We start from the raw sequence: 12,425 nt of genomic DNA, 5'->3' as shown, positions 1-12,425 counted from the left end.
TATTTTCATTGCACCTGAATATGAAAAATAATTTAAGTAGTAGTATTGTATCAGCACAGCACAGCTATTCAATTCCAATTGAGATCTTCCTATCTATTCCCGAGTGTTTTTTTCTAATTATATATATAATTTGTCTTAAAAGTGAACACAAATATTTCCTCTAAAATAAATCTACTATTTTTAAGAAGCATAAGAAAAGCTGCTGTTCTGTGGGCTTTTTTTTCCTTTACTGTCTTTGGTCACTTTTCTAACATTCTTTTATACCAAATCACTGGGGAAAAGGCAGATAATTTTTGCTTTCTCATTGCCTGTGCTCATACTATAATTTATATTCTAAAACTCCTCTTAATTATTGAACATTAACAAAGGACATGCTTACTATACCCAATCTTACTGGAAAGCTTACCAGTGTTTCTATATTATTACTTACCAGATTTGTCCTTTTGTTACTTTGATTTCTATTTTCACAAAACCTTTTTTTTTTCTAAAAACCATTTTTATTGTTATAAATGATGTGTATAGTCTTCCTAACAAGACTACACATGTCTCAAATTCTTTATATGGTGATGCAGCTGCTAATATTTTCTTCAATATTTTGTATCAACATTCATCAGAAAATTAATTTACACAGCTCTTTGAATTCTCTCCCGTTAAGTATCAGGACCATATCTGTCTCAAAGGAGATTATTAGGATACTATTTTTCCTTGACTTTCCAAACGTCTTTTAAAAAAGAAATTAGACTTAATTGCAAATCCATCTGGTCTGAAGTTGTTCTAAATGTTCTTTTGAGATTTGTTTAAATTTTGTTTTGATAACAGGCAGTTGTTTTATATTTGCAAAAATATTAATTCAATTTTTTTCTTCCATATTAACTAGATAAAATTTCCTATATTTTGCTGCCAGCAAATTCTTTTCATTTATACATTGGTTATTTGTTTTCCTTTTTATCCAGTGAGATTTTATTACTTGTTTCAAAAAGGCAATGCCAAGTGTTAGTGTGTTTAGTATCCAAGAATTGTATATAATTTAATTAATAATAAGAATTGCATATATTTACTCCTCTGTTCTCAGTTACCACAGATATAGCATATATCTAAGTTTTATAAAATTCTTGTCAAGACTAACATATTGCTGATTTAACTGTGCTTAAAACACTTTTCTTAAATGTTTTACATGATTGCACATATAACCGATACTAAATTGTTTAATGTCTTGAGAAAGAAGAGGTAAGAGGAAGAAAATTTGGAAATCAACTTTTTTAATGTCTTTAAGAGTTTCAAACTATATTACAGTTGTTGTCTATTCATGAAATTCTATCAGTTTTCCCAACAAATGCTTATGACTACATGTGTGCTCATACATGTGCACACATATTTGGTATTCATTATACTGTCTTTTGACTTTGTTTTCCTGTTATGTTTATAGTATGTGTACATATTATTTTTGTCTGTGATTATAACTACACCTACTTTGCAAAATTTGCCTTAATTCATGCATAATGTGTCAACAACATGGTGCTGGATTCTACTATGTTCCTATCCAGGTTTACTGCTGTAGTTTAATTTTGTACATTCCTTGTTCATAATCTTTGTTTTTCATTTAATATTTCCTGTGTTTATAAATTGGTAACTTTTTACCCTATTCCCTGCTTTCTTTACAAAGGATATGGAGATCTGTTCAGTACTAGAAATCTGCCAATAAGTGATTTATCTGTTCCTAGTTTTCTGCTGAGAGAGGAAGTTGATTTTAATCAGTTAAAGTACCAGTGATATGAGATTATTCATTCCATCCACATTTTCCTCCATCAAAATCCGAATAACCTTACATTCCATATTTTTAAAATGTTTAATTTTTTTCAAAATTAAATGGAATTCTTTGGTTTGTTTACTCCATACTAGCTTTGCTCCCCCTTCCTTCCAAAGGTTATTCTTAACCTTTTATTGACAGAATATCCAGATTTCTCTGCTCTTGGGTTTCAAAATTTTTACTAAGCTCTAATCTTTTTAATCAAGAATGGTTCATTACATAAACAGAAGACCCACAAGCTTCTTCCTCACTTAATCTTCATATATTCCAGGTAGTCTCCTGATGATTTTATAAAACATTTTTTCACATATATATCAGAAAATATGTATTAAAGGACAGGTTTAAGAGCACACTACAAAGGAAATACAAAATAATGATTGTCACAACTCAAAATGGGACATAGAAAACTAATGTCACATAGAATCTTACTTGTGTATCCAGAGCTGGAGATCAAGTATTAAAGAGAAGCATGGGCCAGAAGTAGACAAAAAACAGATATTAGGATTCAATGATAGAGTTCATCTACAAATTGTGGTCATCTATAGCAGGCTACATTATTTCATTTAACTAAACTGAAATTAGGTAATTTAAATCTTTGAGATTATAAGAATCTCTAATTCTGAGTTGCAATATCATTACCAACACACACACACACACACACACACACACACACACACACACACACACACACACACACATTTAAAGCCTTATATTCTGCTGGGGGGGAGGGAAGGAAGGTTACCTAACATATTTAGTAAAACAGAATTTCAGAGGTGAATGGAATTTCAGAAGATCAGACATTCTTTTTCATGAATAAAGAAACTGAGACATGTAAGAGAGGAAAAGTAATGACCTTTTCCACAAACCCACTTAATGAAAGCATAAGCAAAGTTAAAACCAGTCTCTATAGACACTATCCCCAAATCCCCGCCCCCACACACACTTCTTGCCCAACATATATAATGTAATTAAAGCAACTCAATCATGAAAGCTACTCTAGCTGACAATTTAAGAGACTGAAGCAATCAAAGAATCTCTTTGATAAATCAAACTTCTAACTCAGCAGACTCAGATCATAAAACATAAATCAAGAGACATGCAAATCTATTTTCTACAAAGCTATTATTTCAACAGCATTTTGCAAAAACAGACTTGAACAGAGATTTGCATGTCAGAAAAGTCCTTCTTAAATTTTTGAAAGTCTAAAAAGTCAAGCCTGCATTTTCAGTAGGGCTTTAGTTACCAAGCAGTACAGCAGAGAGTTCCTTGAGCTTATAATTAGAAGTACTAAATTCAAAAACAACCTCAGATCCTTGCTTACCTTTGACAAGTTACTTACCTCCGATTGTCTCTGTTTACTCAACTATTAAATAGGTATAATAATGATGTAGCATGTAGTATAACCCTTGGAAATGATGTAGCCTGGAAACCACAATAATAGAGACCCCAATATGCTGTAATAAACCCCAGACAACCCAGCCTTGGAAATGATGTAGTCATCTTAAGAATGTAGCTACTGTGATTGATGCAGCATAGCCTTGGAGAATGTGTGTAAAAGGGAGCTAGGCTTGATATCTTTATCCTATCCTTCAAGGATGTCTGGTTTGTTATTCAAAAGTCAGGGCTGCTATCTTGGACTCAAATAATCAGTATTTTTTAGTTTCAAGGACCCTTTGATTGCGGGACTTTCCCTTCTCCTGCACAAGAGCTCTCTTGCCTTTGTGAGGAAAATACCCTCATTACTATGTACTAACATATCCTTGTCCCTGGATTCCCACATGCACTTCTTGTAGACATAATACACATGCAATCTTGTTTTCCCTTAGGATAGTCCTTAACTCCTGTCTGTCTACACCCCATCATTGTTTCCCCTCTCCCTTCCAGCCTCTATTAAGTGATGTCTCTTCACTCTCATCTCCCATTAGACCCCTTTTAGTTAGCCTGTGTGCCTTTCACAAAGTAAAGAACTCCTTTGTAGCTAAGATAATGCTTCCTCCCCACCCCCCTTCTTCAAATGGCTCTTAGAACCAAGTGTTTCATGGTACATATCTACTAAAATTGACATGAGAATCATATGCGTTTAATATTTATATAGTGCTTGGAATTTTGCTATAGGTCAGTTTCACTATGGATTTTTTCACTAGAAATCAGTTTTCTGTATCAGAGTCTAAAATGGAGGTAAGGGGACTTAAAAGTTTAACTTTATTCTTGGTATTTGTGTATAGAATAACAAGTAGTTTTGAGTAAGACATGATTAAAAGTAAAACCAGGTGAAAGGATTCAAGTTGACATGATTGAAGAGTAACACATCATAAGTGTGACTGCTCTTTTTGTCCTTATGTGCACGATCTCCTTATAGTGGAAAGATTCTGAATGGAAAACGGGGAACCTCCTGGAGTTCCTGCAAAACTTTCTTTTTAGGCCAAGGCTTGAACAGTCTTTTTCCTATTTCTAAACCCAGTTTCCAGTGTAAGATTCCAGCATTCTTCCCAAGTGGTATGTTATGGGATCCCACTATTCTTGATGTGATTACATAAGGAGATTTTTAAAAAAGCAAGTGACTACTGTTAGAATTCAATCCTGAAAACTGATAAAGAGAACAAAATATCCTACAATAGCCTATGAATCACCCAGAAAATGTAATGCAACATTCTAAAATTCAAATATTTTAGGGGCCTAACCAAAGAAAATGGAAATCAGTCCAGGAAATTAAGTGTACCTGGGCAAAGCCAAATAGATAGGCATAGCCTATCCTAGTGTAATTCAGGAATTACAGCTAGAGAGATGAATAAACTAAATAAAACCCCAATCAACATCAAATATTCTAAATCTAGTAATTCCTGGAATACTGATACTAGGAAATAATAGCACTACAGAAGCATTAGATGATTAGAACAATGTTATGAAAAATCACCCACAAAATAGAGAATTGCAAGAAATTATAAACAAGACATCAAAAAACAAATGAGAATAAACACAAAGCTTCAAGAATAGAGTTTATTGTCATTTCCCCCTCTTTTTCCTTTTAAAAACTATTCTTTATTATATCTAACAATGCATATATATTGTATATATGTAATATATTGCATATAACTATGTATTCTTATGTATTGCATATATATATATAATATAATACACTCTGGGATGTGGAGGGAATACTGAAATACTAGCCATATCTAAACAAAAGATATAACAGTTGTTTCTTTTAATTTTAAGTAGAAAAAATAATTTTATAATAACTGCCAGAAAAGACTCAAAGGAAAACAAACATAAAAACATAAGATTTTCCACAGAGACTGGGGACGAAAGGTTAAAATGAAACAGGGAAGAATTGGAAGGTAACGTCATTTTAAAAGAGAAAGTGACCAACTTCACCTAAATAATAAATTCCCAAAACTATAGCAGAAGAGATGTAATACTTTGTCCCAGTTTTTCCACATTCCTTCAACATACCATTTCTGTCATGTTAATCATTCTGATAGGTGTGACATGATACCTTAGAAGTGTCTTAGAAATGGAACATTTAACCCCACATTGTCAACTGCAAAGAACTTGAATTACACTTTTCCAAACATCAAACTGTTTACTCCCAACCTCTTCTGCCTCCTATTCTTGATGAATCATTGCTTTAGAGAGACAACTACCCACAGGATTTGCAGCAAATTTTTATTCTAATCTCAAATGGATCCTTACTGCAATATAACTTTTATTAAGACTCTCACACTCTACATAGGGTAGCTATTCTAAATATTCTACATAGCAGCTATTCTAAATATTTCTAATTACCTTATCACTCTTAAGTGCCTCCACTCCTCCCTTCCCTCATAGCAAGACATCACCTTCTACTTTATAGAAATAAGTAAAAACCACTTACACCACTACTTTTCCCTAAATGCTTATTAGGCAATTGAAAGGAATTTGAATCAGGCTTACTAAGCGCCTATGATTTTGCAGGCTTGATTTTCTTTCCTTCTTTGAATAAGATACTAACTTTTCACAAATCCTGCATCACCTCCCCTTCTGAGTCTTTCAATGATCACTAAAAATATAGCTATTACAAGGGACCTCAAAGCAGGGCACTGAGATAGTTTCTTACTATCTCTTTACCTTTACCCTGGGTATGAAAACTCACCATTAGCCTAACTAAAGATTTTTCTTCTATCACTTCCAGTGCCCAGATCTATCTTACCTGTTCTCTGAAGTACTTTAAATTTCATTTTGCCAAGCTCAATATTCCAATCTAAACTGATTTATAATTTTTTTTTAAAAAACTATCACAAGAAAAAGAACTATTTGGGGGGAGGATGGGCCAGGAGAGGACGCAATGTCTCACAATTCACAACCAGGAAAAAAATGCCTTTGGATAATGTGACTAAATACTGTATAATAGAAGCTTTAATAAATCACTTCTGAAATACTCCAGAGGATACAGCATAATTAATGCTTGGGAAACTCTTAAGAACACTACAGCACTACAAGCTACAATATAGCACTAGGAAATCATTTTCATACACCAATAAAATTAAAACATGTAGCATCCAAGGTGGCAACCTTTATGTTAGTTTTCACCAACATAAAAATATAGGTATCACCTTAAAATAAAATTTTTTTAAAAAGATTAAATGCCACTAAAACAGATAATTATGTTAACATTATTCTATCAATAGGAATTTAGACATGACACTAATGACAAAGAAATCAAGATTTCTCTAAATAAGGATGCCCGGCCCTTCCCACTCAACCAATATTGTGCAATCTTGTACATAGGGTAATTCTCAACTTTAAGTTTTTAGAGACAATAGTGTTTCAAGACTACTAAAATATATTTAAAGTACTACTAATAATAATAGCAGCTGACATTGTGTTATGATTCACAAAACAATGTTGTCGAATAGGAACAATATTTCAATTTTAAAGAAACTTGAGGCTGAGAGGTTAAGTGATTTGCCTAGATTAATGCACTACACAGTGTCTCAGGCAGGATTTGAACTCAGTTTGGAAGCAAGCTCCAAATCCATTGTTCAATCTGCTATACACAATCTAGCTGCCACTGGAAGATTATTAGTATTAAAAATATAAGCTAATTTTTGAAAAAGTTCTGGGTCACTAAAAGAACTTTGCAATTTCCTAAAGGCCATTTAAGATACCTCAATTCTGGGCCTAAATTTTGCCTATATACATATTGCTCTGTTCAATCAAATGGTGTTTTAAAACACAAGAATCTTGTATTCTTGATATGTCTCAGTTATTTAATGGGAAAGGTGTATTTAAATGTGTATTTGTAAAATACACAATGTAGAATGTAATTCTTGTAGAATTTTGCCTTTTCATGTCTAATACCTTAAAGCAAGGATGTCATTAAAATATTGTACATAGCCCAATTAAATTATAAAGGAGGGAAAAGGTCTCACATGTGCAAAAATGTTTGTGGCAGCTCTTTTTGTTTTAGTAAAGAATCAGAAAATGAGTGTATGCCCATCAACTAAAGAATAGCTGCACAAGTTGTGGTACATGAAGGTAAAGTAACATTGTCCTATAAAAAATGATGAACATGTTAATTATAGGAAAAGATTTAAATAACTTATAATTATAGAATTATAGAAAATAGAAATATAAAAAATATTCTATATAAAAATATATTCTATAGAATATAGAATATAGAAATATAGAAAATAGAAATATAGAATATAGAAATATAGAAAATTATAGAAATAATTATAGAAAAAGATTTAAATAACTTGATGCTGAGCAAAACAAGCAGAATCAGGAATACATCGTACACAATAACAGCAAGAATGTGTGATGATCAACTATGAAAGACTTGGGTTCTCCTCAGTGGTTCAATGATTCAAAGCAATCCCAATAAACTCTGGACAGAATATGCCATCTGCATCCAGAAAAATATCTCGGGAGACTTGACATAAAACAACACATGCTATGTTCACTTCTTTTTGTTTATTTATCTCTCCCATGTTTTTTTTTCCTTTTGCTCTGATTTTTCTCTCCCAACATGATTTATAAAACAATATATATTAAAAATAAACCTACAATAAAAAAAAAATACTGTACACAGGAAAATGGGAATATTGATCAGCAGTTATTGATCTTTCACTTTTTAGAGTAATTAACACAGTCAGAGTTTTCTATGAATCCAAAACATGCTTATAAATTAAAAAAGATTCCTTAGGGCTTGATAAGTGGCTATCATCTCTATTTTATTTTTAAACAAAAGATACTATCCTCAGTTTCTAAGTGTTAACTTTTTAAAGATAGGGTTCTTATCACTAACATCTTTTTGGCAATCTGTGTGTGTTCTATAGTTCTCATCTATCCTACTCTAAGCTGTTTATGAGTTTAAACATCTTAATAGCATCTCATTTTCCCCAAGAGTTACAATTTGCTTTTTCACAAGAAGTCTGTGTTAAATATATTAGAAGTATTATAATTCTGTATTTGATAGATGAGGACACTCAGGATCAGAGGGTTGATTTGGGCCATCTAAGTCCATTGCTCCGTCCATTGCTCCTTCCATTATAACATTCAAGAAGGTACTGATGACAGCTATCAGAGGAAAACAAAATATATATTAACCCCCCCCAAAGAAAAGAACATTAAGAACTTAGTTATTTACTTACTATTAGTTTAATTACTATTAGTTATTAGTTATTTATTTAGTTAGTTATTTTTATTTTAGTCATTTATTAAGAAATTAGTTAAGAAAACAGTTATTTACTAAGCCAGGATTTTAAAACACACACAGGGATCAGTATTCCAGGTGAGAGACCCAACACCTAAGGTAAGAACTTAAAATAGGTCAGAGCTATTATATTTCATGGGCTCACGTATTTGAATTCATAGGACAGACAAAATATCACTAGTGTACAGGAATATACCCAAAAGTAGAGAACTTAAGTTCATATAGTTGAATTCACAGATTAAGCCATATATATGAAACACTAAGACTATTTTCAGGGTCAATCCTTATAATTCCACAAAGATATGATTTGTTTGAAATGAAAATATGAATTTGTTTTGTTTTGATCCTACCATATAAAACAAGACTAGAATTTTAAAGTTGGGGAGCCAGGTTGGTAGAGTATAGGCAAGAATTTTACTGGGCTCTTCCCCACTCCCTCCCCCCAAACCATTAAATAATGATTATAAAGGAGTTCTGAAGAGCAGAGCCCTTAGAGGATACCCAAGGGTAGGTAGGATGAAGGTTGGGAGTGCAGGGGTCTGTAGTCCAGCATAAACTGAAACAGCACAAACTGGCCTGGGAGACCGGAGTGGGCCTCAAGGAGAAAGAATAAGTAGTAGCAGTGGTAGTTTCTACCTCAGACCAAGCTGGGTAGATTAGGGAATCTAACAGTAGGTGATAAGGAGATTTGTAGGTTTGCTAGCAATGAAGGTGATACTTTTGCACTGCCTATACTTGTATCTGGGTTGCAATCCTGGATCTCTGTATCAATTCTTGGAGGAATACTGGCCAAATACTGGCTTTTCACTGGACCAGCAGAGCTTGGGACCTGCAGTGGGGCAAGGACCTCCAATCACAATACAAAGTTTGAAAAGAGTTATGATTCTGATAAAGGCCTCATTTCTAAAATATATAGAGAATTAAAATTTACAAGAATTTAAGCCATTCTCCAATTGATAATTGGCTATGAAAAGACAATTTTCAGATGAAATTAAAACCATTTTAGGTCATATGAAAAGGTTCATCAATATTGATCCAGAGAAATGCAAATTAAGGTAACTCTGAGATACCACTACACACCTCTCAGATTAGCTAAAGATGACAGGAAACGATAATGGCAATGTTGGAGGGGATGTGGGAAAACTGGTGGAGTTGTGAATGGATCCAACCATTCTGGAGAATTTGGAACTATGCCCAAAGGGCTATTAAATTCTGCATATCCTTTGATCCAGCAGTCACACTACTGGGTGTATATCCCAAAAATATCATTAAAAAAATGGAAAAGGACCCACATATACAAAAATGTTTGCAGCACCCCTTTTTGAACTGAATGGATAACCATCAGGTGGGGGATTGGCTGAATAAGTTATGGTATATGAATGTAATGGAATATTATTGTTCTATAAGAAAGGATCACAGGATGATTTCAGAAAGGCCTGGAGAGACTTACAAGAACTAATATTAAGTGAAGCAGGTAGAACCAGAACATTGAACACAACAAAATTATATGACTATCAATTCTGAGGGACCTGACTCTTCTCTTCCCCCCCCCCCCCATGCTGGGGTTAAGTGACTTGCCCAGGGTCACACAGCTAGGAAGTATTAAGTGTCTGAGACCAAATTTGAACTCGGGTCCTCCTGAATTCAAGGCTGGTGCTCTATCCACTGCACCACCTAGCCGCCCCCAGGACCTGACTCTTTTCAACAATGAGGTGATTCAGGCCAATTCCAATGGACTTGTGATGAAGAGAGTCATCTGCATCCAGAGAGAGGACTGTGGGAATTGGGGATCACAACATAATAATTTCACCTTGTTATTCTTTGCTTGGTTTCTTTGTTTTCTCTCAATTTTTGTTCCTTTTTTGATATGATTTTTCTTGTTAAGCATAATTGTAGAAATATGTATAAAAGAATTACACACATGTAACATATTATATTGGATTACTTGCTAAGGGAGGAGGTGGAAGGGGGAAAAAATTTGAATCACAAAGTTTTACAAGAGTGAATATTGAAAACTATGCATTTATTTTTAAAATAAAAAGCTTTTAAAAAAGAGAAAGAATCTATGTGTACAAAAAGTTATAGCAGCTCTTTTAGTGGTGGCAAAGAATTGGAAATTGAGGGGTTGTCCAATTGGGGAATGGCTGAACAAGTTGTTATATCTGATTGTGATGGAATACCAAGGTGCTGAAGAAATAATGAGCAGATTGCTCAGAATACCTGGAAATAATTTTAGAGTGGGAGAGGATCTTTTAAATCAACTATACTAATACCATATCTAATTATCCTAAACACTTTTCTCCTTTCTAAACTTCAATACTTTGTTGTATATATAATTCGCTTTTTAATTTAGAGAATAAAAAGCTTAAGATATATAATTTTCTTATGGGAATAGAAATATCACATGTATAGAAAACTAACAATAATGAATTTAATGATATTTTAACACAAGGTACCAAACATTGCTTGATTCTACTTTAATACATCATAGAATACTAATGACATTCTCACTAATTTTTTTTCTAATCACAATGAATGTGACAAATTTAACTTTTCTATTCCTTGGTAAAGAAATTAAAAGTGTTAACTGTTAGGATTACTAAGTGAGAACTGAGGCGTGAGAATGGGCGTGGGATAATGCAAGGGCTTCTGGGAAGAACCACCTCAGCCAATGAGCTTGCCCCCTCTATCAAGTCAACCTGAGTTCTCACCTTGTAATTGTCCAGAAAACCTCAGTTCTCACTTAGTAATCCTAACAGTTAACTACAAAAGATTTTCTATATCAAAGACCTGTAAAATAACCTAAGCATGTAGCTATTCTGAGGAACACCAATTTTGAGATTAAAATAATTTAAAAACAGCTATATTTTTCTTTCCTTTAGTCTAAAATAAAATCAAACTAATAGTATAAAAGCTCAAGAATTAAGAAGGGTCTAGAATTGAGAAATCAGGAAAGACTTCTTGTACAAGGTAGGTTTAAATCTGGGATTTAAAGAATAGCCAGTGAAAACCAGGAATTGGGAAGTATCTTGTTCACTGAGTTAAGGAGGCCTGAGTAACTATACTGCAGAATATATGGGGATATACTGTAGAGAAGAGTGGAATGGAAGGGGGAGTAAAGAGTAAGTTATAAAGAGCTCTGAACAATAGAAAGTAGTTTTTATATTTCATACTGGGTCAACTGGAGGTAAGTGAAAAATAAAGGATAAGTGGAGAATGTTCTGGGATGGGGGGGGAGGGAGAGGAGAGGGAGATTATGGCAATAATCCAAAAATTAGATGATGAGGCCTGCATGGGAGAAGATTACAATCAAGTATCTTGCAAGCAATGTTAATACAACAAAATTTTTAAAAAGCAAGAGGGCGGGGGCAGCTAGGTGATGTAGTACATACAGCACCAGCCCTGGATTCAAATCTGGTCTCAGACACTTAACACTTCCTAGCTATGTGACCCTGGGCAAGTCACTTAACCCCAGCCTCAGGGGAAAAAAAAAAGCAAGAGGGCAGACATATGGGGAAAAGGGAAGGGCGAGAAAGTAAAGAATTGAGAGACATACACCCAGGTTATGAAATCGGATATCTGGGAGGATGGTAGTGCCTTCAACAATACAGCGAAGTTAGGAAAAGTGTTTTAAGATGTCTATGAGAAACATCCAGTTCAAAATGCCCAACAGGCAGCTTGACATGTGAGTATGGGGGTCAGCAGAAAGGTTAGAGAAGTATAAATGTGTGTGAGAATATATATTCAAAAGAAGTTGGTAAGATCAAGTGTTCAGAATTTACTGTGAATAAAGCATGTATATGGGTAGTTTATGAATAGGATGGGATCTAGAAAAACTCAGCTATGGGACCTTAGGCAAATTTTGAGGTGTAAAGTGTGTTTATAGGAGACATATACTCTCAAAGACAGCTGGTTTTACAT

General features: G+C 33.7%; 1 protein-coding gene across 2 annotated transcripts in view; it reads right to left on the bottom strand.

The window, feature by feature from the left end:
- CNOT6L (CCR4-NOT transcription complex subunit 6 like) overlaps positions 1-12,425 on the bottom strand; it is a 76,569-nt gene that overhangs the window by 43,092 nt on the left and 21,052 nt on the right. Inside the window, exon 1 of one of the 2 annotated variants that reach the window (XM_074274617.1) lies at positions 3,147-3,332. The exons of the other annotated variant lie outside the window; for it this stretch is intronic. The gene's annotated coding sequence lies outside the window, so the exon portion shown is untranslated. Of the gene's footprint in view, positions 1-3,146; positions 3,333-12,425 lie in introns of those variants that run through there. 2 annotated transcript variants of the gene reach the window in all.

The sequence above is a fragment of the Sminthopsis crassicaudata genome, chromosome 6 (assembly GCF_048593235.1).
Source record: "Sminthopsis crassicaudata isolate SCR6 chromosome 6, ASM4859323v1, whole genome shotgun sequence".
In the NCBI taxonomy this organism is placed as follows: domain Eukaryota; kingdom Metazoa; phylum Chordata; class Mammalia; order Dasyuromorphia; family Dasyuridae; genus Sminthopsis; species Sminthopsis crassicaudata.
This window is presented reverse-complemented; position numbering and strand designations above follow the sequence as displayed.